Source organism: Coturnix japonica, chromosome W, assembly GCF_054131305.1.
Source record: "Coturnix japonica strain WE chromosome W, WE-NBRP24, whole genome shotgun sequence".
NCBI classification, from domain to species: Eukaryota; Metazoa; Chordata; class Aves; order Galliformes; family Phasianidae; genus Coturnix; species Coturnix japonica.
In genome coordinates this window covers 12,474,186-12,497,996 of record NC_140701.1, presented here as the reverse complement: position 1 = coordinate 12,497,996, position 23,811 = coordinate 12,474,186, and the positions used below count along the sequence as shown (strand labels likewise).

Below are 23,811 nucleotides of genomic sequence, written 5' to 3'. Positions count from 1 at the left end.
AGACATTTGGTGAGCTATTGGGAGGGATCCAGCTGTAACATCTGCTGACTCCCTCAGTACTATGAAGTGAGTCCCACCAGGGCCCATTCAGCTGGTACAGCTGGATCCCTACAATTGTAATATCTGCAAATTGAAAGTTGTTTCTTCCCCAGTCATGGTCCTCCAGCTCAGGTCCAGGCAAACCAAGATCTCTTGCTACTGTTAAATACTGAGGCAGGAAAGGAATTAGATGTCTCTACCACTTCCTCTTCACTTGTGAGGTGACCTTTCACTCCAAGTATCAGTCCTGTGTTTTCTTTTGACCACCTCTTGCTGTTGACAAACTTGAAGAAGCCTTTTTGTTGTCTCATACCGCACTGCTCAATGTGAACTCAAGTACAGCTTTGGCTTTTCTTGTTTTCTCCCTGCAGATGCGAACTGCAGCTCTGTACTCTCCCTTTGAAACCAGACCTTGCTTCCGCTTTCTCTTTCTGCCCCAGTTCCAGGTGTTCCCTCTTCAGCCAGGCCACTTGCTCAGCATGTGGCTCAGTGGGATTGCCTGCTCCTAGGCTTCAAAAGGTTTTTCTTGAGAAATGACAAGCTCTTGTGAGCCCCTGGATGCTGGAAAGCAGAATTCATGGGGACACTGCTAATTTGCTCCCTGAGAAGCTTAAAGTTTGTTCTATTTAAAAGTCCATGGTGACAATTCTGGTGGTAATTTTTTTATCTTCCTTACACCAAAGATTTTGGACTCAACCACTTCATGATCCCTGTGGCGTAGCCTGTTTTAAATGATCCTTCTGTGTCTTTTCCAGGCTGGTAGCAGAATGGAGACTTTCCTGAGGCACTGAGAAACAGACACAAGCTTCTTTTGAAGGCTTCAATGAAATTCTGCCCCAGCAGTATCTGAGGTCCTTTGATGCTAAGGAGCTGGAGGTAAAGGGTTCTATGACTATTGCCAGATCCATGCTGCTACACGTAATACTTGAATTTCAGTCAGAGTCTGAAGAGCAGAGTTCATTAAGGCTGGCGGTTCTGCTTTCAGGATGTGTGAGAGAACCCTTATGTATCTGTTAATATTTGGTTACTGTGTTGTTCTTCACTTTCTTCTTTGCAACCAACTTAGACACATTTCTAACGTTAAGATTCTGCCAGCATAAATTTTTTGGCTAACAGTGTTTTTGTAATCCTTGACCATGTGATTTGCGTGTGTTTAAAGAGTGAACAGTTGGAAAGCAAGGAAGATAAGAACCAAATATCAGCAGATGGTCAAATTACAGAGTGGAGCAGGTTTTAGCTGCTTTTGGTCTCTGCAAATTATACTCTGCAGCAGAACATCGTATTTCTAGCACAGAATGGTACAGTTAGGCAATGAGAAAGTATGGTTTATGTGTCTAAATACATTCATTTTCATGACTGGGGTATCTCCTTTGTTGCCACTCTACATTTTCTTTGTGAACGGATGTTATTTGCTGTGGAAGTTTAAGAGTTTAATATTAAAACCAAGCGTACTGTGATTGCGGGTCTTTGAAGTACAGTAGTATTTAAGTACAATAGTCTTGCTGTAGAAGCAAAGTAGTAGCTTGTAGTTTCCATGTTCATGATCCTTTTTCTTCCCTAAAGGTGCTCCCATGCGGAATGCAAGAAATTGATCTGAATGACTGGCAGAGGCAATACCATCTACCAGCATGAAACCAGAACCAGCAGAAAGATACTGTGGATCTGGCAGGTTTGTAGACTTCTTTTTTCCTCACAAGAACACAGCTACAGCTTAGTGAGCAACAGTCAGAATTACTCAACAGATAAGTAGCATGTAAATGTAAATGATAACTGCTAATCCAGCTGTCCTAGGGGTGATGGGGAAGTGATCACATAAATATTAAACTTTACATCAGTGTTAATATCACACACAGAATCACACAGAATCACCCGGGTTGGAAGGGACCTCAAGGATCATGTAGTTCCAACCCCCCTGCCTAGCAGGGCCACCAAACATATGCCTTTACTAGATCAGGTTGCCCAGGGCCCCGTCCAACCTGGTCTTGAACACCTCCAAGGACGGGGCATCCACAACCTCACTGGGCAGCCTGTTCCAGGACCTAACCACTCTTCTAGTAAAGAACTTTCCCCTAACATCCAACCTAAATCTTCCCTCTTTCAACTTAAAACCATTTCCCCTAGTCCTGCTATTATCAACCTTTTCGAAGAGTTTACTCCCCTTCTGGGAGTAAGTTCCCTTCAGGAACTGAAAGGCTGCAATGAGGTCACCCTGCAACCTTCTCTTCTCCAGGCTGAACAAACCCAACTCCCTCAGCCTGTCCTCATAGGGGAGGTGCTCCAGCCCCCTGATCATCTTTGTGGCCCTCCTCTGGACCCTTTCCAAAATCTCCATATCTTTTTTGTACTGAGGGCTCCACACCTGGACACATTATCTTTCAGTTTGTGAAAGAAATAGATAATGAGAAGAGAATGAGACTTCTACAGTTCGTTACTGGAACGTGCAGATTACCAGTGGGAGGATTTGCTGACCTCACGGGTAACGAGCCCTCTTTAATGCATTTTATGCTCATGTTATTTCCTTTTTTCTTAATAAGGACCAAACTGTGTTTTTAAGTGTATTTTTTAATGAATATATGTGGAATCTTTTCTGAGTCTTGCATATTGGTAGAGCTGTGACAGAAAAATGAATGGAGGGAATGTGAACACGCCTTGCATCAGTGACTTGATCCATGGTTTGGACGTGGTCCTGGCAGGGCAGCCTGCTCTGGGTATCCCTGCTTGCTCAGAGTGGAAGGACTAGGTAAACTCCAGAGATTCTTTCCAGTACCAAACCAATGATGTGATTCAGTGGTTGAGTTTCTTTGAAAACCGCTTCATATTTATGCATTTCACTACGTGGATTTCTTCAGAGGGATGTAGTGAGAGACAAATGTCTTTGTGCTCTGCAAGTAGTTATAGTCTTGTTTTCACGCGCTGTTGTCATGTATTGCCTACTGGTATACATGGGCAGTTCGACCTAAGAATTCATTGTTTGATTTTTGTACAGGGAGCAACAGACCCCAAAAATTTTGCATTGAGAAAGTTGGAAAGGAAAACTGGTTACCTGGAATTCACACCTGGTAAGTACGAAGAATCAAACTCTGCTGTGGTTCTGTTCTTATGGATGGAAATCTGTTGCAGAACGGCGGGAGAAAAGCAGACGACCACACCTGTCATTGACATATGATCAGCTATTCTCGTTTATTCCTTGGCTGCGTGTACCTTTATAATACGGATAATTAGCTCATACATATTGTTAAAGTGGAGCTCATCATTGGTTCCCAATTACATACCATCCCCGAGTATCTTTGCAGCTTGTTGTTATCATCCTGAAAGTTACTCCCTTGCCGAGTTCACAAAACCATGGTTAGTTTCTCACCATCCCAGGGCATCCTGTTGATCTCACTGTCCTTGCAGGTGGCATGGCTGCTTGATTAACTGCACCGTGTTTACGACCCTTCTCAGCTAGCTGTAAAAAACACTCTCTACATTTCCCCCGTTTTCTTTTAGGATAAAAAAGGGTTTGATTTAACGACCGATTAATCATATTTAACAAGCAGTTCAGTTCATTTGTTCAGTCAGTTCTCATGTAGTTTTATCCTGCTTCATAGCTGCTGTTCTGTGAACTTCTCATCTGGATCCATGACTGACGCTCTGTAGAATCCTTCTTACAATACTGCCTATAGAATAGCAACACTACTTAAATTAATAACATAACTATTATAACTCAATCAAGGAAGGCCTCAATTGACAATACTCTAAAAATGAAAAAGAGACAAGTCAAATACAACATAACAACATTACTATTAAATCCACTAAAAAGAACAAACATGTTTGTACTGCAACCTAAGTTTCTGCAACCTGAAAATAAATCCGTGAGGGTCCCATTGTGTTAATCTGTAACTGATCAGGAAAAGTCTTCAATTTTCATATACTCTAATATATTGATTTTAATGACCACTAAAATTTGTGCAATAAATGCTTTTAGGATGCTCATAACCATGCTCTACCAACTGAGTTATCCGGGCTAATAACTGATTAATGATCGCACAATTTAATGGAATAGCATGTCAAATAGAACCAATTTTAGAGGACAAATGTACTAGAGTATCACTAGGGGCATTAATACTTATTGACCCTTGAGAAACAGCAAGCCATGTTGGTGGTGGATGTGACAGGTAGTGCCAGCAGGGCGTCCCCTGCTTCAAGGTGCACCTTTCCTCTCTCACCCATCACAGATTCTCTCCTGCATTCAGGGTCTGAAGGATTTCTTCCAGTTGTACACCATATCCGCATGGCCAGTGCGTGATATAGAGCCCAAGTGGAACACCTGCTTGGAAAACAAAATAAACTATCAAATTTAGTTCTATTAGCGTGCACTTTTGTCTAAAATGATGCATGGTTATATTTTCAAATCCCAATTAATTGGATGTAAAAGAGGTATCCGTTCTATGATACAGGGTCATCTCTTTGACTGGGATTCCTTTCCAGGTTTTGTCTTTGCAAATTAAGAAAAGCTAATTAATAGCCTAATAACATCATAACCAAACAGTACTAAAACATTAAAAGAGCTATTCCTGTAGATTCTAGCATTGATTAGATCAAATCCTGTTTAATACACATCTGATCTATTACTAAAATAGAAGAAGCACACAATATCCAAGCTAATGTTTTAAACTCTAAATCTTGAGACTGCATTGGTAAAACAGAAAATCACAGAATCACAGAATTATCAAGGTTGGAAAAGACCTAGAAGATCATCTAGTCCAACCATCAGCAATACTTCCTGGCTAAATCATATTCCTCAGTGCCACATCCAAGCGTTTCTTGAACACTCCCATGGTCGGTGACTCCACCACCTCCCTGGGCAGTGCATTCCAATGCCTGACTACTCTTTCCGAAAAGTAATACTTCCTAATGTCCAGCCTGAATCTCCCCTGATGCAGCTTAAAACCATTCCCTCTAGTTCCATCACTATCACACACTATGTCAGACTATTACTAATATTATCTATAACACAGCAAGTTACAAAGCAATGCCACTAAGTAAGAAACACACAATTACAATTACTATAAAGGCTGGATGCTATTTTCTGCCTTCAGATGAGACCGAAGATATCATGCTGGAACCCACATAGGGCCAGTCCCTGTGGAAATACAAGCATATTCACGACCCCAAGTTGTCAGTGGTAGGGAACAGTCCCAAAGTCCTGTGGCCATATTCCAAACATTAACCATAGGCTGTTCCTTTTGCACTGGGGAAGCCTCAAAATGATGATCCACATAAGCTGTATCTGTATGAACACGATTCAAAAACTTCAGCACAAGCAAAACAAGCAAAATCTTACATAATATTTTCAAAAAATTCAGCACAAGCAAAACAAGCAAAACCTTGCATAATATTTCTTGTAGTGTGTCTCCCATATTCCCCCTTTTTTGTTTAATAATAAGAATGGATTTCAATGTTTGATAAATGTGATCAGTGATAGCTTGTCCAGTGGGAGAATAAGCAATGGCTGTAGTATGTTTAACACCCCCTTCTTGGAGGAAAGTTCGAGTGGCCTTAGAGGTATATGCAGGCCCATTATCTGTTTTTGTAGTATGTGGGATTCCCATAGCAGCATAAGCAGATAACCAGTGTTTACGGGTGTCATGACTGTGTTCACCTGTATGTGCTGTGGCAAATATGTAAGAAGAATGAGTATCTATTGTTATATGTGCATATTTTAGACAGCCAAATTCAGGAACGTGAGTGACATTTGTCTGACACAGTTGAAGAGGTGCTGTGCCACATGGATGTGTCCCAATTTGAGGCAAAGAGGTATCAGTCAAATTATGTAGCCGGTATTCAATCATAAACACAGCATATTGCATAGCAGAGAGGATCATTCTTAACACAGTTTTCCAATCGTGAGGGGTCATAGCGCAACTGTCACTGTTTGCAACCAAAAGATTTTATGTAAAGGCTGACTGAACTCTGTATGTTCTCACTGACTCCCTTAGCTCTTTCACTGCCTCACAAGGCAGGGATTCCAAATGGGGGACCTGATTAGGAAAGGTTTGCAACGTGTCAGCATCACCTCTTAATATTGTTTCTTTTCTGCCTTGTTCTAAGACATCACAGTACGCTGTAGGGAAATTTGTCATTCCTGCTCCAAACAAAGTATCAAGAGAAAATGCGTCCGATTCGCTTTCTGGATCTACAGGACCTGGGTCACAACGATCCTCTGGTTTCAGTCCATCCGCGTCTTTAACCACGTTATACACGGGCTGCACAGACGCAGCCGCGCACGACGAGGGGGGGGCGGCACGGCGAGGCGCAGAGAACGACGTGTGCGAAGCAGAGGGCGGGGGGGCCGTAGAGACCGACAACGCGGCGAGAGACGTGTGTGGGGGGGCAGGCGGCCGCTGGCTGGGAACGGCAGCTTGTATCGGGGCGCGGCCGCTGTTCTTTCTTGCGCTGGGCTGGAGGTTTCTTGACCGGCGACGGCAGGTGACGGTGTTGTGGTTGTCCGAGCGGCAGTTCTGGCACCACACACCGACAGCTTGGCAATTCCGTCGCAAATGTCTTTTAACGCCGCACCGGAAACATTTAAAAGAGGTGCTTGGGCCTGCACTGGTTACCGCAGACGCTTGTAAGGGTGCAAGAGCTGCTAACACTTGATTCTGAGAAGCCTCAGCCTGTGCCTTTAATCCTGCCCCTAGCTCTTTAATAGCCTCAACTATGAAAGCCTGAGCCCCCGTGGGCACACTCGATAATCTGTCTAACGCCTCCTCTATTGTCCAGTTACTCCTCAAAGTACTTAGAATGCCACGAGCTGTAGCATTACAATTCTGAAGTGCACAATGTTTTAGCATTATTTCCCTCATGTACTCTGGTACTCCAGCCTTCTCTATGGCTCCAGCTACCTTATCTAGAAACGCTCCAAAATCCTCATTTCTTCCCTGCTGGATTCCCATATAAGACGGCAGCCCACCTGGCACCTTGATCTTATCCATAGCCTGCCTGGCCAGATACATTGACTCTCTACATTTAACTGGTCCTAATAAAGCCTGGGCCTCCGTCCGGATGAAAGGACCCACCCCTAAAAGTTCTTCAACGGTGACATTATACAAGGGATCTCCGGGCTGCCTAACTATCGCAACGCTCTGTTGGCACATCTCTTCCCAATAAGCATTAAATAGCAATTGTTCGTGCTGCGAAAAAATCAACCTAGCTATAGCCCGACAATCAGATGGCAACAAAACCTGAGTACTCCAGATATAATCCAGTATCTGTCTCGCTGGCTCACTTTTTACTCCAAACTGACTGACCGTAGACCGCAATTGTGACAACAACTTCCAATCTAAAGCACTGATAGCAGCCTGTGTCCCACCTGCAGCACTAGGCGAATACCCCCCCGGCAGCACCGCCTGTCGCACCGCTTCCAACGCCTCACCGTCTCCCACCTCTAAACAAGCCCGCGCCAGCGCAGCCCAAGCCCCCCCCCGCTCCCGCGCGATGGCCTCCGCCAGGTCACTCTGTGCCCCAGGGAGCGGCTCATTGCAAAGGGGGGTCGAGGGGGCCGGCTGTAGCGCCATGGTCGATGCAGGCGGCTCGTCTGCTACAGACGTGCCGGGAGACGGAGACGGGGCACTCGGCTCCGCAGCCACCGGCAATGCAGGCTCGGCGGCCGACGGCAACTTTACGGTGGACAAAGCAGGGGGCACCGGGCAATCTGACCACTCATTATAATTCTTATTCCTCCCCTGCACAGCACTAGCTTGTTCTGCCACTTCCTTTTCTGCCTGATGTAGCAACAAATCATTATAAACCACACGCCACCACTTCCCGCATTTTTTAGCTGTTTTCTCCCCATCTAATATTCCCTGAAAAATTGCATCTCCAAATTTACGCCACTCAGCAAGATCATACACTAAATGCGGATTCTGAAATAACCCTTTAGCATACCCATACGCTAATAACTCAGGGAGTTCCTTTTGCAAGTCTGTCCCCTTAACCTGACACTTTCTTTTCAAAAAGCAAGAAAATACCTGACACCTTTTCTTAAAAAAGCAAGAAAATAATTCATAAACCGCTTGCTTTCCCATACCTATTTGTCAGCACGCTGTTGCAGACTTAAAGGATGTCGTCGGCCCGTATCGGCTAGGCCCTTCTGTAAGGTCACGTAGAGCACCTGCACCTTCTTTTCATGGCGCATGCTATCCCCACTGCTTAAGGATCCGAACACCTTCGCCGCTGCGATCCTTCCTGGTAGGCCATGTCGGGGTCACCAATTGTTGCAGAACGGCGGGAGAAAAGCAGACGACCACACCTGTCATTGACATATGATCAGCTATTCTCGTTTATTCCTTGGCTGCGTGTACCTTTATAATACGGATAATTAGCTCATACATATTGCAAAAGTGGAGCTCATCATTGGTTCCCAATTACATACCATCCCCGAGTATCTTTGCAGCTTGTTGTTATCATCCTGAAAGTTACTCCCTTGCCGAGTTCACAAAACCATGGTTAGTTTCTCACCATCCCAGGGCATCCTGTTGATCTCACTGTCCTTGCAGGTGGCATGGCTGCTTGATTAACTGCACCGTGTTTACGACCCTTCTCAGCTAGCTGTAAAAAACACTCTCTACAGAAATCTACTTTGAGATTTTAGGAAGTGGGTGTGTTATGGAAGTGTCTGAGACTGTGTGAAAGCAAAACACTGGGTTATGGCAGTAAGCTCTGCTGACTAATAGTTGAACTTCGTAAAAGCAGTTTTGTTGTGGAGCTGATTCCATTGTAAACGCCATGGATTTGCACACCACTAAAAACGTAAAGCTACTTTTAGTACTTAAGGCTGTCCTTTTTTTAAAGAGTTTGGGATTGATCTTTCATTATCACCACGCTCGATCTTGGCAATGAAAATAAATAGCCACGCTCATGCTTCCTCTTGGCTGGAGAAAATGTAGCTTCTGCTCAGTTTCTCAGTTATGCTGGTGCTTTGTGAAGATGCTCAGATTTTAAGTTTCAGATACAGAAGAGAGATTAGCTGAGACTTGTTGCTAAATACATTGCCAGTTCTGGAAAGTTATCGCTGCTCAGGTGCTTGTTGTGCTTTAACTCTCACTTTCATAGACAAATGAATGTCAAGATACAGGTGTTTTAGAGGGTACAAATGCAGTCTTCCTTCTGAACAGGACAGTTCATATGCCTGTGTTCCTAATGGATTTTTTGGTGGTTTAAACTGTTGTTCAATACTTAAGGTTTCTCTTTGTTTTCAGTTTCAATCGCTTGGACCTTCCAGCCTATAAGAATTATGAGCAGCTGAAGGAAAAGCTGTTATTTGCAACTGAAGAAACAGAAGGTTTTGGGCAGGAATAGCTGCGATTTGCACCTTGAAGAATGTGAACTCAGTGTGATGTTCTTCTTCGCTTCTTCTGCTTGTTGCACACTTCATAGTAAAGTAGACTTGACTTGGATTATTTAACAATAGTAGCGTGTAAGTAAATGGATGTTATCCTGAGGTTTTATCCACGTAAACTCTGGATTTCTACCGAGCACTTTCATAAACCTTCTCACTGGCGGTGAAAGCTATTCTTGCTTCACAGTTTTACTAGGAGGAAGATCTGCCTATTCCAAAACACTGGATGGGTATTTTACCGTATACAGCTCAGAAGGAGAAGAAAAAAGCCTTATGAATAATCTGTTTATGTTAATTCTGACAGTGAAACCTAGTTATCTAACATATTTACAGGAGAGATGAAATTAAACAGGATAATGCAAGATTAAGCTAAGACAACTAGTTTATGTTCTGCATAATGATTTCTGATTCACATAAGGAACCTAGACATGCCGTGGATGTATAAATATCACCCAAAAGGCTTTCAGCCCTATATTTTTAAAACACAAAGCAGTTCTAATTGAAATAGCCTTAGCCCTAGTTCTATAGGGTACGGCTGTTGAATATTGTTATGGTTGAAATGTTTAGTTCAGGAAAAAGATAAATGCTTGTATATATTTTTGCAGTCTCGGATTCCATTTCCTCCTTGTTTTCTTTCTTTAATTTAAGTGGCGTGTTTGTGTCTTTCCTGCTGTATTGGATGGGGAAAGGGGGCTGGATATCCCAAGCACCAGAACTTACTTTAATGTACTGCAAACTAAGAGTCAGATGGGAAAAGCAGTCTGTGAAACGCTGCATTTGGCCAAGCAGGAAAGTAAACCTGCCAGTGTGTTCAATTGGCGACGTTCTTGAAGTCTGAAATAATGTTTACTTACACGTTTTGCTTTGTAAGCCAACAAGTCCCAGGTGCCTCTGCAAAATAGATTTGCGGCCCTGGAACCCGAGGGAGAGGTGAATACAGATGTGGAATCAGCCCCACCTGTGAGGGTGCCTCGGGGGAAGCGGACACACCCGCACCTCAAAACTTCTTCCACACGGAAGGATAGAAGGGTAGTCGTCATAGGTGACTCCCTTCTGCAAGGAATGGAAGGCCCTATATGCCGGCCTGACCCTACCCGCAGGGAGGTGTGCTCCCTCCCCGGGGCACGGGTCAGGGACATTGCTGGGAGACTTCCCAGTCTGATCTGCCCTTCTGATTACTATCCCCTGCTGGTAGTTCAGGCTGGCAGTGAAGAAGTTAGTAAAAAAAGCCTGAAAGCTCTCAAAGACGATTTCAGGGGACTGGGGCGGGTAATCGAAGGAACAGGTGTGCAAGTGGTTATTGCATCTGTACCTTCAGTGGCAGGGAGGGATACTGAGTTGGGCCTAAAAACCCACCTCTTAAACAAATGGTTAAAGAGTTGGTGCAGACATAGGAGTCTTGGTTTTTTTGATCATGAGGCAATTTATTCGGCACCTGGCATGACAGCGGCAGATGGAAGCGGCCTGTCTCAAATGGGTAAGAGGGTTCTAGCTGAGGAACTGTCAGGACTTATTGACAGGTGTTTAAACTAGGTAGGATGGGGGAAGGGGACAAAACGAGGGCCGCTGGGTCTGAGGCGGCAGTTCAAGACTCAAAGCAGAGCTCGCTGGGTGCAGACAATGGAGTTAAAAGGCATGGAGAGGGGTGGGGAGATGCTGCCTCTCTCAAGTGCCTGTATACCAACGCGCGAAGCAGGGGGAATAAACAGGAAGAATTGGAGCTCTGTGTGCGGTCAAGTGGCCATGATCTCATTGCGATCACGGAGACGTGGTGGGACAGCTCGCATGACTGGAATGTTGTCATGGAGGGCTATGTGCTTTTTAGGAAAGATCGGCTGGCAAGGCGGGGTGGTGGAGTTGCTCTTTATGTGAGAGAGCAGCTAGAATGTATTGAACTCCACCTGGGCGAGAGTAATGTAGAAGTTGAGAGCTTGTGGGTGAGAATCAAGGGCCAGGCTGGCAAAGGGGACACTGTTGTGGGTGTGTACTACAGGCCTCCTGATCAGGAGGAGGAGGTTGATGAGGCCTTCCATAAGCAACTGGAAGTAGCGGCACGCTCCCAGGCACTGGTACTTATGGGGGATTTCAATTATCCAGATATTTGCTGGACGACCAACACGGCCAGGCATGCGCGGTCCAGACAATTCTTGCAGTGCATTGAAGATAACTTCCTGATGCAGGTGGTAGAGGAACCGACGCGGGGTGGGGCATTGCTGGACCTTATTCTCACCAATAAGGAAGGACTTGTTAAGGAAGTAAAAGTTGGGGGCAGCTTGGGATGTAGTGACCATGAGATGGTGGAGTTCGAGATCCTGAGTGGAGGAAGCAAAGCAAAAAGTAGGATTGCTACCCTGGACTTTAGGAGAGCCAACTTTGATCTCCTTCGGGACCTACTTGGGGCTATCCCGTGGGCCAGGGTGCTAGAAGGCAAGGGGGCCTGTGAGAGCTGGTTAGTGTTTAAACGGCTCTTCTTCCAAGCTCAGGATCGGTGCGTCCCTGTGACTAAGAAATCGGGAAAAGGTGCAAGGAGACCTGCGTGGATGAGTAAGGAGCTCATGTGCAAGCTCCACGGAAAGAAGAAAGTACATGATATGTGGAAGAAGGGTCTGACCACTTGGGAACAATACAAGAATGTAGTCAGGGACTGCAGAGATGCAACCAGGAAGGCCAAAGCCCACCTGGAGTTGAATCTAGCTAAGGAGATAAAGAATAATAAAAAAGGCTTTTTTAAATACGTTAACAGCAAAAGGAAGGCTAGGGAGAATGTGGGCCCCATACTAGGTGAGGGGGGCGCTCTGGTAACAGGGGATGCTGAGAAGGAGGAAATACTGAATGCCTTCTTTGCTTCTGTCTTTAGTGAAAGAGCTCTCCGTCAGGAATCCAAGACCCTGGAGGTTGATGAGAGAGTCTGGGGAATGGGAGATTTCCCTTTAGTCAGGGAAGAGGTGGTCCGTGAGTGCCTAGGAAACATTAAGGTCCATAAATCCATGGGACCTGATGGGGTGCATCCGCGGGTGCTGAGAGAGCTGGCGGAAGTCGTTGCTGAGCCGCTCTCTGTAATCTTTCAGAGGTCTTGGAGAACTGGGGAGGTGCCTGAAGACTGGAGGACGGCCAATGTCACTCCAGTCTTCAAAAAGGGTAGAAGGAAGACCCGGGTAACTATAGGCCAGTCAGCCTCACCTCTGTCCCAGGGAAGGTGATGGAACAGCTTGTGCTGGATGCCATCTCCAGACAACTGGGTGATAAGGAGGTTATCATGAGTACTCAGCATGGGTTCACCAAGGGTAGGTCGTGCTCGACCAACCTGGTGGCCTTTTATGAAGATGTCACTAGCTGGGTGGACAGGGGGAGGGCGGTAGATGTAGTCTACCTTGATTTCAGTAAGGCTTTTGATACTGTCCCCCATGACATCCTTATAACAAAGCTGAGGAAGTATGGGATAGATGAGTGGATGGTGAAGTGGGTTGAGAATTGGCTGACTGGCAGAGTGTAGAGGGTTGTCATTGGCGGTGCGGTGTCTGGCTGGAGGCCTGTAACTAGTGGTGTCCCCCAGGGGTCTGTACTGGGTCCGGTCTTGTTCAACATCTTCATCAACGACCTTGATGAGGGGATAGTGACCACCCTCAGCAAGTTTGCTGATGACACGAAGTTGGGAGGATTGGCTGACACGCCTGAAGGCTGTGCTGCCATTCAGCGAGACCTGGACAGGCTGGAGAGCTGGGCAGTAAGAAACCGGATGAGGTTTAACAAAAGCAAGTGTAGAGTCTTTCACCTGGGTAGAAATAATTACATTCACCAGTACAGGCTGGGGGAAGACCTGCTGGAGAGGAGCTCTGCTGAGAGGGACCTGGGCGTCCTGGTAGACGACAGATTAACCATGAGCCAGCAGTGTGCCTTTGTATCCAAAAAAGCCAATGGCATACTGGGGTGTATTAAAAAGAGCGTGTCCAGCAGGTCGAAGGAGGTGATCCTACCCCTCTACTCTGCCCTGGTGAGGCCTCATCTGGAATACTGTGTCCAGTTCTGGGCTCCCCAGTACAAAAAAGACAGAGATCTCTTTGAAAGAGTCCAGCGGAGGGCCACTAAGATGGTGAAGGGCCTGGAGCATCTCCCCTATGAGGAGAGACTTAGGGTACTGGGTCTGTTTAGCCTTAAAAAAGAAGGCTGAGAGGGGACTTGATCCAGGTTTATAAATACCTGAGGTGTGGGAGCCATAGTGGCGAGGCTGGTCTCTTTTCAGTAGTGTGTGGGGATAAGACTAGGGGTAATGGGATGAAAGTACAGCATAGGAAGTTCCGCACAAATGTGCGGAAGAACTTCTTTACAGTGAGGGTGACGGAGCACTGGAACAGGCTGCCCAGGGATGTGGTGGAGTCTCCTTCTCTGGAGATATTCAAGACCCGCCTGGACGCCTTCCTGTGTGACATGGTGTAGGGAGCCTGCTTTGGCAGGGGGGTTGGACTCGATGATCTCTAGAGGTCCCTTCCAACCCCTACAATTCTGTGATTCTGTGATTCTGTTAAGTCTTTTGGTTTTTCTATAGCATGTTCTGTAGAAATAAAACGTTGTTCCTATGAACCATTGGTACACTTTGCTGTTCTTTATGTTTTGGAAACATCCCGTGGATGCTGTGGATAACCCCACAGCATCTGCTACCCCAGGTAATACTGGACTTCCAGCTGAGATGAATGACTTTACTGCTCCCAGCACTGCTTGAGCAACCTGGTCTGTGTGAATTCATACTGCATAACAAATACATACTTGTATGTAGCTGCCAATTAATCCCAATTCTCAAGCATGAAAATAACTTCTGTTTCGATTTTTGCCTTATGAAAATGACATGAAAAACTGAATGAGATGCTGAGCTGCTGATGGACAAATTGACAAAGCCTTATTGCTCCAGGTAGCTCAGGTGTTCCTATATGAAGCTGCACAGTAAATGTGCCATGTCTTCATCTGATCAAGCAGCTGGAGCTGATATTTTAATGTGTTTCTATTCCAGAAAAAGAAAAAAAAAAACTGAAAGAGAAAAGCCTTTTAAAATTGTCTTGTTTGCATCATTCTGACGTGCTGCGCTCTGTCTGTGAATTCAGCTCTTGGTTCTGTTGGTATCTGCAGCCCCTGATTCTTGTGGTGTCTTCATTTTCTTCCAGCATCACTGTTTGTGTATATATGCTCTATTGAACAAGGACATGAACATCCAGCAGCACTGGATGGTAAAATACTGTATGAAATTCATTGTGGAAATTTCCTTGTATTGTAATTTCCAATACTCAGGTGACTGTAACAATATCTCTGTAAGTCAAATACTTTTATAAAATGACTCAAATAGATGCTCGTCCTGTTGTTATTGGTTTGGTGTTACGAAGCACAAGTGTAGAAATGAAGGATTGAACTGCTGCTGGGGGTTGCAGGTAGGCTGGGATTCTGTCGGGTGATATTTCTGCCTGCTGGGGATGTGAGCGGACGTTGGGCCCGAGCCCCGCTTGTGTTGGTCACAACACAGGGGCTGCGGGAAACACTGGGAGAGCAGAGCGGGGAGAGCCGGGCTGTGTGCAGGCCAGGGCATGACATGGAACCTCGGCAGCTGTGCAGCTGCTGAGCTTTTCCCCCAAGTCTTCAGACTCTCGGGTGATAACAATGTGCAGCAAAGCCAGCTGGGCACTGCTGATATATCACTGCAGGGTTAGGGGATGAAGCCCTGCAGCACCCGCATGGCACTCCCTGTAATCTGCCATCCTTATGTGCACAGCTGCTGTAGGTGTTGTTGGAGCAGCGGAGTGGCAGTGCTGTGCTGCAGGGCAGCTACACACCCAAAGGGTCTCCATAGGCTGCAGTAATGTGACCCAAGTCCCACACTCACTTTCTTTCCCATTCCCAAGAATGACATACCAGTAGCAAAATATGTTTTCCCCTTTTCCCAGTGTCCAAAGACAAAGATGAGGTGTCTTAGCAAGTGCACCAGCAATGTGTGGAGCAGAACCGCCTTGGGAGCCACTGTCACACCTGAGTCAATCTGTTCTAGGCTTCCCATGGAAATGTAGCATTTTGACTCTGTTAGTAAATCTTTGAGGTTGCATTTGACTTGCTGTTGCAATGTCTGCTGCTTGCTCTTCATGCAGCTAGTCCATGTATTTGTTTATGTAGTCAGTGCTAGGGTTTGATTTAGACAGCTCCGCCATCTTTTCAAGAGCTGCTCCATGGCCGGCTGTGGAGAGAGGGTGAGTGGGAGAGGACACCTGTGTCCCACAGTGGCTCCTCCAGTCAGTAAAGGTCCTGAAATTGGTCTCTTCAGCTAATAGGGAGCTTTCCTCAGCTACCATGTGTTTGGAAAGAGGAAGAGCAGTCCCAGGGCCTTCAGCTGTGAGACTCTTCACACAGACCTTGTGGAGACATCTGCAGGTGTAGTCTGGGATGGAATGGCTCCTGTTTGGCTCTTGTTACCTACGTGCGGCATGTGGTTATTGATCTTTGAAGGGAGCAACATAGGAAAGAATCCTGTTCTCATCTACTACCTAATGCTAAGTCATTCCTCCTCACGGGGAAGTGACTAAGCATTGGTCCTGGGTGCTAGGAGAGGAATGTCAGATCTGAAACCAGTGTGAATGACGGACATCCTTGTTTAACACAGGGCCACTCTGTAGTGCAGAGGTGCTTGTGAGTTCAGAAGATACGTGCTGAAGGAGAACTGCCTTGCTGTTGGACGTCATCAAGCTGCAATCTTCCCAGGCAACAGCAAAACAGGCAGAGGTGTGTGCTCCAGACTGTGCCACCGTTTGATTCTGTTCCTGAGGCGAGCTGCACTTTGCTCGCTGCAAATTCCAACTATATTTGTAGGAATTATTACTATGAATAACACAATGGTGGTGTTTGAGTCGCAGACAGACGCAGCAGAGCCCTTTGCTCTGATCTTTTCACTCAAGCAGCTTTTTGCCATCCCCACCTGGAGCCATTGAAGCGTGCAGCCAGGAGCTGGACTCAGTGGTCCTCGCAGGGACCATCCAGCTCAGGAATTCTATAATTTTACAATCACTGAGCTTGGCAGACTTGCAAAGAGTGTGGGTGTGACAGCAAGCAATTAGCATGGCCAGCATCAGGAACTCATGGTTATGAGCTTAGGGCTGGTTTAGGTTTGCCAAGCAGGGGGACTAATGCTGGGATCCTTCTCTCCAGCCTGGAGGCTCTCACACAGCAGCATGGTTCTGTGTTTGGCAGGTGGGTTGGACCCAGGCTGTGCAAGAATCAACTGGGCTCTGCTTCAGCTGCAGTCTGAGGGCCTTTGGCTGCAGCCAGCTGCTGTTCACACAGGGTGCAGAAAGCTCCAGAGCCACACAAGTGCCTTCAGGCTCCGAGTGAAACCCCACAAGCTGAGGGGAAGGAAGTGAACATCATCAGAGGTGGGGACTGCACAGCACTGATATGTGGTGACAGATCGAGGTGGGCGGTGAAGTTGGGAAGACCAAGAATGAAAGATGGGAAAAGCAGCTGAATTTAAAGGAAGAGATGCGAAACCAACAGGATCATCACCCTGTAATTGCCAGCCCAAACAAGGGACGTTTTGACCAGCGACTGCTCTGATCCACTTAACAAAAGACACAAAACCACTCCATAAACTTAGAAGAACTGCTCAAAGCCACACTGGTTTGCTTCCATATCTCTTATGGGACGGCACCAGCCAAATCGTCCCTTCTGGTCTGAGGATGAGGAGGGTCAGATCCTTTCAGAGCACCAAACCTGGCAGCCAACCTCATCACCAAACAAGCGGAGAGAATCCAAACGCCAGCACTCTCCATTCATCATCCCACTTCCTCGCTGCAGTCAGTCTGATGCTTCATGAGATTCAGAAGCAAACAAAATCAATACAGTCATCTTGATCCCTGCAGGAACACGCTGTGAGCAACAGAACACCTTCCTGGAAGAACTACCTCCATGAACAGAGGCAGCGACCACCTCCTCCCCTCCTACAGCCTCATTGCTTTCTCCTTAAGTATCACCACACGGAGACTCGACCCTCCCTGGCACCCAGGCACCAAAGGGCTCTTTTCATGTTCTTTACACCAGGCTGGGAAAGAATCTTGGCTTCAAAACTTCCAGAGCAGCAAGAAGGAAGTATTGGTTCTCTTCACAGACAGCCTTGGCTATTCCACTGCTGCCAGTGGGGAACATCAGCAGAGAGCATCTCTAAAGCAGAGAGAAGCATATGTATGAGAATGAAAGTAAATTAGGTCTGAGCAGGATTAATTGGGATTTAATTGAACTATGTGAACTGGAACTCGGGTCACAAGCTGCTTATTAACCTGCCTCAAGAGATCATGCAGCTTGCACTGCAGGAGCACAAGGATGCACTGTGAGCAGGACGGCGTGTGGTCAGAGAGGGAGACCTGCTTGAACAGTCAAAAATGGAAGAGAAAAACTGCTTGAGATAGATGCCTGGGAATTTGAGGACTTACCGCACAGTCTTTCTTTCCTTTCCTCTTCTGGGGAGGGAACCAAGTAACACCAGCCAGAGCTCACCCAGCTCACCGCTCCTCCTGCAGCCCAAGTGGCTGCCAGGCAGCTCCCTGCTACAGCTACACTTGCCAGGGAGCCTACAGAAATCCCCATTATCAATCGACTGAATCCCCATCTAATCCCCCGCTCCTATTAACAAACACTGCCTTTATTTTGCTACCTCCACGGGGGCTCTTGGAGCCAATATCCCTCATGAGAGGCAAATTAATTAAGACATTGCACCGTTTCCTCTTTCCAGGAAGGTGGAAGTGTTCTGGCAGACATTTTGCTGCTTCCAAGTCAAGCACGGACACACGCATGCCTGAAAGTATGAGCCAACCACCTTCACACAGATCGAAGGAGCTGAATGGCCTCCCCTAAACGGGTCACTCTCGTGAACAGGCCATGGATGTCCTTGTGTTTCTACAGAGCTCCAGCAGCTTTCATAGTAAACACACAGAAAGAGGCAGCATGACTTTTAAAAAGTTATTTTTGTTTTAATTTGAAACAAAGATTATATGTAATTGGTGTGAGATATTTTTGTCATGTTTCTTTGTCCTGAGATCTCCAAGCAACTTCGGAGTGCTTTTGTCTTGCATGCTTTGTTCTGTTCTCCTCATGCTGCCCACCTGACTCATCCACCAACAGCAAGGGAGATAAGCAAACGCGGTCCTTCTCACACTGATGGTTCCAGCAAATGTGCTGTTAGGCTTCTGGTAGAGAACAGACACAGCACAGCACTGCTGCCGGACCTGGGCTCACAATGCATTTGTCAATTGAGGATGTCAGTCTGTGTATGCAAAAGGATGGCAGACTTGCAGACCCACCACAGAACCCTTTTCTTCAAAGCCACTGTAAGCCCTGTGGCACCTAACACAGCAGGTTTTCCTCCCGTTGACTCATTCATGATCAAACAAACCAAGCAGTGAGCTGGCATCTGGAAGCTCCAGATGCCTTACAGAGACTCTGTGGCTATGACACCACCTCTCTCCAGTCCCATCTAGCCATATTTCAGGCTAACACTGGACCGTCCCTGGCCCTGAAGAGACAGACCCTGAAGGAATGCAGTGTCTCCAGCTCTTACCATATATCAAGTCCCAAATAGGTGAAGTCCTCTTTGCTGCTAATGCATTGGAAGCCCTTCCCTTCAACCTTCCTTAGTTCCTCTCCGCAGTTCATGAAAGGGAAAGCACAGCCATGCCTGAAAAACAGACCACGCAGTCCGTTGCCATTGGTGCACCTCTGAGGAAGCATTCCAGGCGATTCTGCTGTCCTTTGTGCCTTCCTGCTCAAGCCCTTATCATTTCCTTTTGCTTTCCTTCTTGGATTTCTTGCTCAGCTGAGCAGCACTTGCCTTGGGTTTCTTCACCGTCTCCCAAGTCTTAGACTCAAAGCTCTCCGAGTCCTGCAAGAAGCAATTTGGAAACAGTCAGGGAGCTTTCTAACAACTGGCTGATGCCCAGCTCATTTCAGGCATTTATGTGAAAGCAAAAATACGTAAGTGCTGGGTATTTCCGCTGGAATGCATCTATATCAGGCTGAGCCTACATTTAGTAAGACTTGAACAACACCATCCCTGCTTCCTCTGCATGTGTTTCTGGATGAGTGTGAATCCACACACAGCCTGTTACCACAGAGGTTGTTATAAGCTTAAGTGCCTAAATCAGAGTATCATCATAGTATCATAGTCTCGTGCGGGTTGGAAGGGACCTTAGAGATCATTGTGTCCAACCCCCCGGAATTCGAGCCTCCTGTGTAGCAGAGCGGCACTTCTACCACTTGCGCCACAGGGGGGGATTCGAACCCAGGGCCTCCGGTGTTGCAACGCGGCATTCCTACCACTTGCACCACCGGGGCACACAAATCAGGCTTTGTAGAAAAAAAACACCCCCATTTTAACAGCAGGACAAAAACCAACACTAAACAACAATTATTCACAAAGAAAAAGGAGAAGATATCACAGAATCACCAGCATGTATTAAACCATTGAAAAAGTATTTCTGCCAAATTTTCTTCCTTATCATGTGTGAGACAAAAGGTAAGCCTCAAAACAGCAGTCAGAATGTTACGTTCAGAGCCTTTACACCAAGACCAAAATCCAGGCAGGGCACCGAAGGCAAAGCTCTTTTCACCTGGACTAACAAGGAATCCTAAGCTATAAAGTTTGTTTCCTTCAGGCAGATGACAGATCATATTTCAGCCATGGGAAATAAAGTCTAGTTATCTGGTAAAGACACGAGGGAACAGCACCAGTCTCATTGGAGAAAGCGCACACACACAGATTGCCTATTTTCATTAAATGCATTTGAGTCTAAATATTGCTTTAGCATCTTGGGTTCTAGCAGTCAGAGCTTGCCAACTGGAAAAGGACACACAGAAAATGCCAGAGCAAGATCTGCTAGCTTCAAGCTCCCAACACAGAGCACCAGATAATAGAGGGGCAGACATGCATCTGACAGTATCCTTTAATCAAAGAGTCCTGTTCAATCATCTCTAAAGTCACTGGGCTATTATAGTTCACATCTGTGTGGTTTCCCAAGGAAAGTGAGTTGGCTGCCTTTCCAAAGGCTGTAATCAGTGCACGGGGAGCAGCGAGGCTCTGCAGAAACAGAGCAACAAGCAGCTATTACTCAGGTTTGTAGATTGGTGCTGCTGAGAAGTGAACACTGATGCCTTCTGCTGTTCGAACCAAGGTAGTCTCCAAAGCCTGAAGCCTCTAAAACAAAGAAGCTCATCTGTACCTGAACCTAAGCATCATTCCTAAGAAATGGAGAGTGTCTCTTTTGTTTATTGTCATGTGAATTAATCACATGCACAGGAAATCATGGGGACAGTGCATATACGGAGAAAATAAGAAATAGAGCATATAAACAACCTAAACACAAACAAGCTTGTCAGTTCTATCACATTAATAGGACAAATGAGGGCCAGAAACCCCACACCTAACAAAGAGGTCATCATTCTCAAAGAACAAGCACTAGATATACAGTATCTACAGAAGTACAGAAGAGAGACAAGCTCAAGGCGCAGGGACACCTTTCTTCCTCCCATGCCACTTTTGTTTCTCTCGGCCCTTGGAGAACAGGGGATGCTCACAGTCCATCGCCAGCAGTTCCAGATGGGCTGAAAGGCCACCAGTTGGGAACACCAACACGGAAACGTGGGACAAGCAGCTCCATTTCCAGGGAGGGACGTGAAGCCGACCACTTCATGGCTCTGTGATTGCCAGCCCTAGCCAGGCGCATTTTGAGCTGCTAATGAAAGAGGCAGCACCACTATTCATATGTTTGTTTTGCTTTAATTTGCAACAAAGAGATGCTAAATGCATCCAAAATACATTTCAATATGAAATCAAATAATTGGGATACTGGTAATGACTAAAGTTTCCTTAGTTCCTCTTCGCAGTCCACAAAAGGGAAAGCACGGCCATGCCTGAAAACAAGACCACGCAGTGTGTGTCCTTTGGTGCACCTCAGAGGAAGCATTCCAGGCGATTCTGCTGTCCTTTGTGCCTTCCTGCTCAAGCCCTTATCGCTTCTTTTTGCTTTCTTTCTTGGCTTTCTTGCTCAGCTGAGCAGCACTTGCCTTGGGTTTCTTCACCGTCTCTCAAGTCTGAGACTCAAAACCCCCCAAGTCCTACAAGAAGCAATTGGGAAACAGTTAGGGAGCTTTCTAACAACTGGCTGACAGCTGCTTTGAGAGCTCAAGTCACCTGACCGAGCAGCTTTGGGGGCCAGCACTGGAAATTGCCTTCCTGACCTCAGGGCACATTAGAAACTCCACCTTTGTCTAGTTCCCAAAAATCCCATGCAAACCAGAGCCTAAAGTCCTCTCTTGCAAGGCGGTCTGTGCTGGGAGGGTGGACCCTCTGCCTGGCAGCTCACAGGGCTCAGCAGCAGCTGCAGGATAGGATGAGCTGGCACCTCAAGGCTGCTGGCGTGCAGAAGGAAGGACAGAACCAAGTGCGGCACTCTCAGCAGTGCCGGGGCACACTGCCATAGGCAACAGCTACAGACGGTTCCCTCCCAGCTGACTGCCTGAGCATTCCTATTAATCTCACACAGCGCTACTTACTGCCTTTGGGGACTTGGAAACTGGCAGGATGATGGCCAGCACACACAGGAGCTGGAAAAGGGCTCCAAACAAGAGTCCATAGCGCAGCACGTTCTCCATTAGGGTGGGCTCAGGGATCTCAGGTGATGAGAAATGCAGTTCAGCAGCCATAGAGCAGACAGCTGCTGCTCCACTGCTCTCACAGAGGCTGCCTGCTGTGAGGGGGGGGAAAAATGGCATCGTTAGTGTCAGGCACTGCAATGGGGTTACTTCCTGCTAGCAAACATTTCCAGGCTGACTTAGAGAGTTGCTGGGATGATATCCAGGGCCTACTGACTCGCGAACAAAGAGGGACATCAAAGTTGCATTTCAGTTGCCTTTGTCCGCCTGCCTAGGAAAAGACCCCTCAGCCTTCAGTACTGCTGCACTTGCAGGTGGGGGGAAGATAAGCAAGAGAGGACGGGTGGATGTCAAATAAGGGAAGAGCTTAACAGACAAGAATAAACCTATCCCTGAGCTCCATTACACATGCGTGACCACTGCCTTATTAATATTAATACCAGTATTATTCACAGAATTAAAGTTTCCCATGTTCACGTACCTGGTTGTGGACGTGTTTGCTGTCTTGCTGCTGCTGTGCTCTACAACGCCAGCCACAGAAATAAAGCGTGAAGAAAGCTGATCTGTTGAAGACAGAGGAGTGAGCTGTGCTTAACCAACACTGCTTCAGAGCACGCTTACAGTAAGGCACACCTACCTTACAATGGCCACGCAGGAAGCTCCAGACACAGCTCCGGACTGTTTCCATGAAGCCCAATTGCATTTCACAGCCACTCACGCTCTGTAGCTCGACAATCTGCAACAGAAAAGTCACAAGATGCAAATCCCATCCCTCAGAGATGTCACAGACCTCCCCACTCATGGAGCAGTACTCATGTCATTGGGTGAGAAAGCAGACGTGTGCTTACCGAGTGAGCACTGTTTGCTGCCAGTTGCTGGTAGGACCCCACCTAACTCTAAGTAGGAACAGTAACCTACGCCTAACTCTAAAGCAGGAACAGAAACCTAGACCTAACAATAAAACATGAACAATAACCTATACCTAACTCTAAAATAGGAACAATCATCTGCTAACACTAAAACATGAACAATAACCTACTCCTAATTAAAAAACACTAACAATAACCTACTCCTAACAGTGCAACTAAACTTAACACTAAAATTGTAGTACAATGTGTAGAACAATAGAAATAGGGTTAAGATGGATCCAGGGGCCCTCAGAGGTCTCAGAGGAGGAGATGATGTTAAATGAAGCCACACGGCTAATGCTGGGGGCGAGGGCCACGCAGACAGTACGGAGCCCAGCGCCTGGACCAGCAATGGTGGAGCTGAGATGGTAAGGATGTGGGGCCTGGCACGGAGGTGTGGTGCCAGGCCAGCTGTGTCGTGGGCGGATCCACCTCTATGGGCTCATCAGGAGGTGGATCCACCTCCATGGGTTCATCAGGAGGTGGATCCACCTCCATGGGCTCCACGGAGGGGGTCACACGGCTGGTCCAGGCGTGATGGGAACGGGCTCTCTTGCCTGTCTGCTGCCTGATGGTCATGGCGGGCCCCCTCCTCCTCCTCTTCGACCCTGCGGTCCCCGGCTCCATCTTCCCACCTAAATCCTGGGAATCCTCCAGCCTCGCTCTCTTGGTTCCCAACATGGCTGTCAACGGCCGGAGCTCTAAGAGGCGAGTGCGTTGCGTGGGGCAGCGGTGACCAAGGTGACATGGCCAGGGTTCTAACATGGCAGCCGCACTGCTGGCACTGCTGGCACTGGCATTCCACAGGGCATGAGGAGA

The 23,811-nt window shown here is 46.9% G+C and overlaps 1 pseudogene; it reads right to left on the bottom strand.

Moving 5' to 3' along the window:
- Positions 1–21,439: 21,439 nt before the first annotated feature.
- LOC146754524 (protein MANBAL-like) lies at positions 21,440–22,135 on the bottom strand (annotated as a pseudogene).
- Between the last annotated feature and the right edge of the window lie 1,676 nt (positions 22,136–23,811).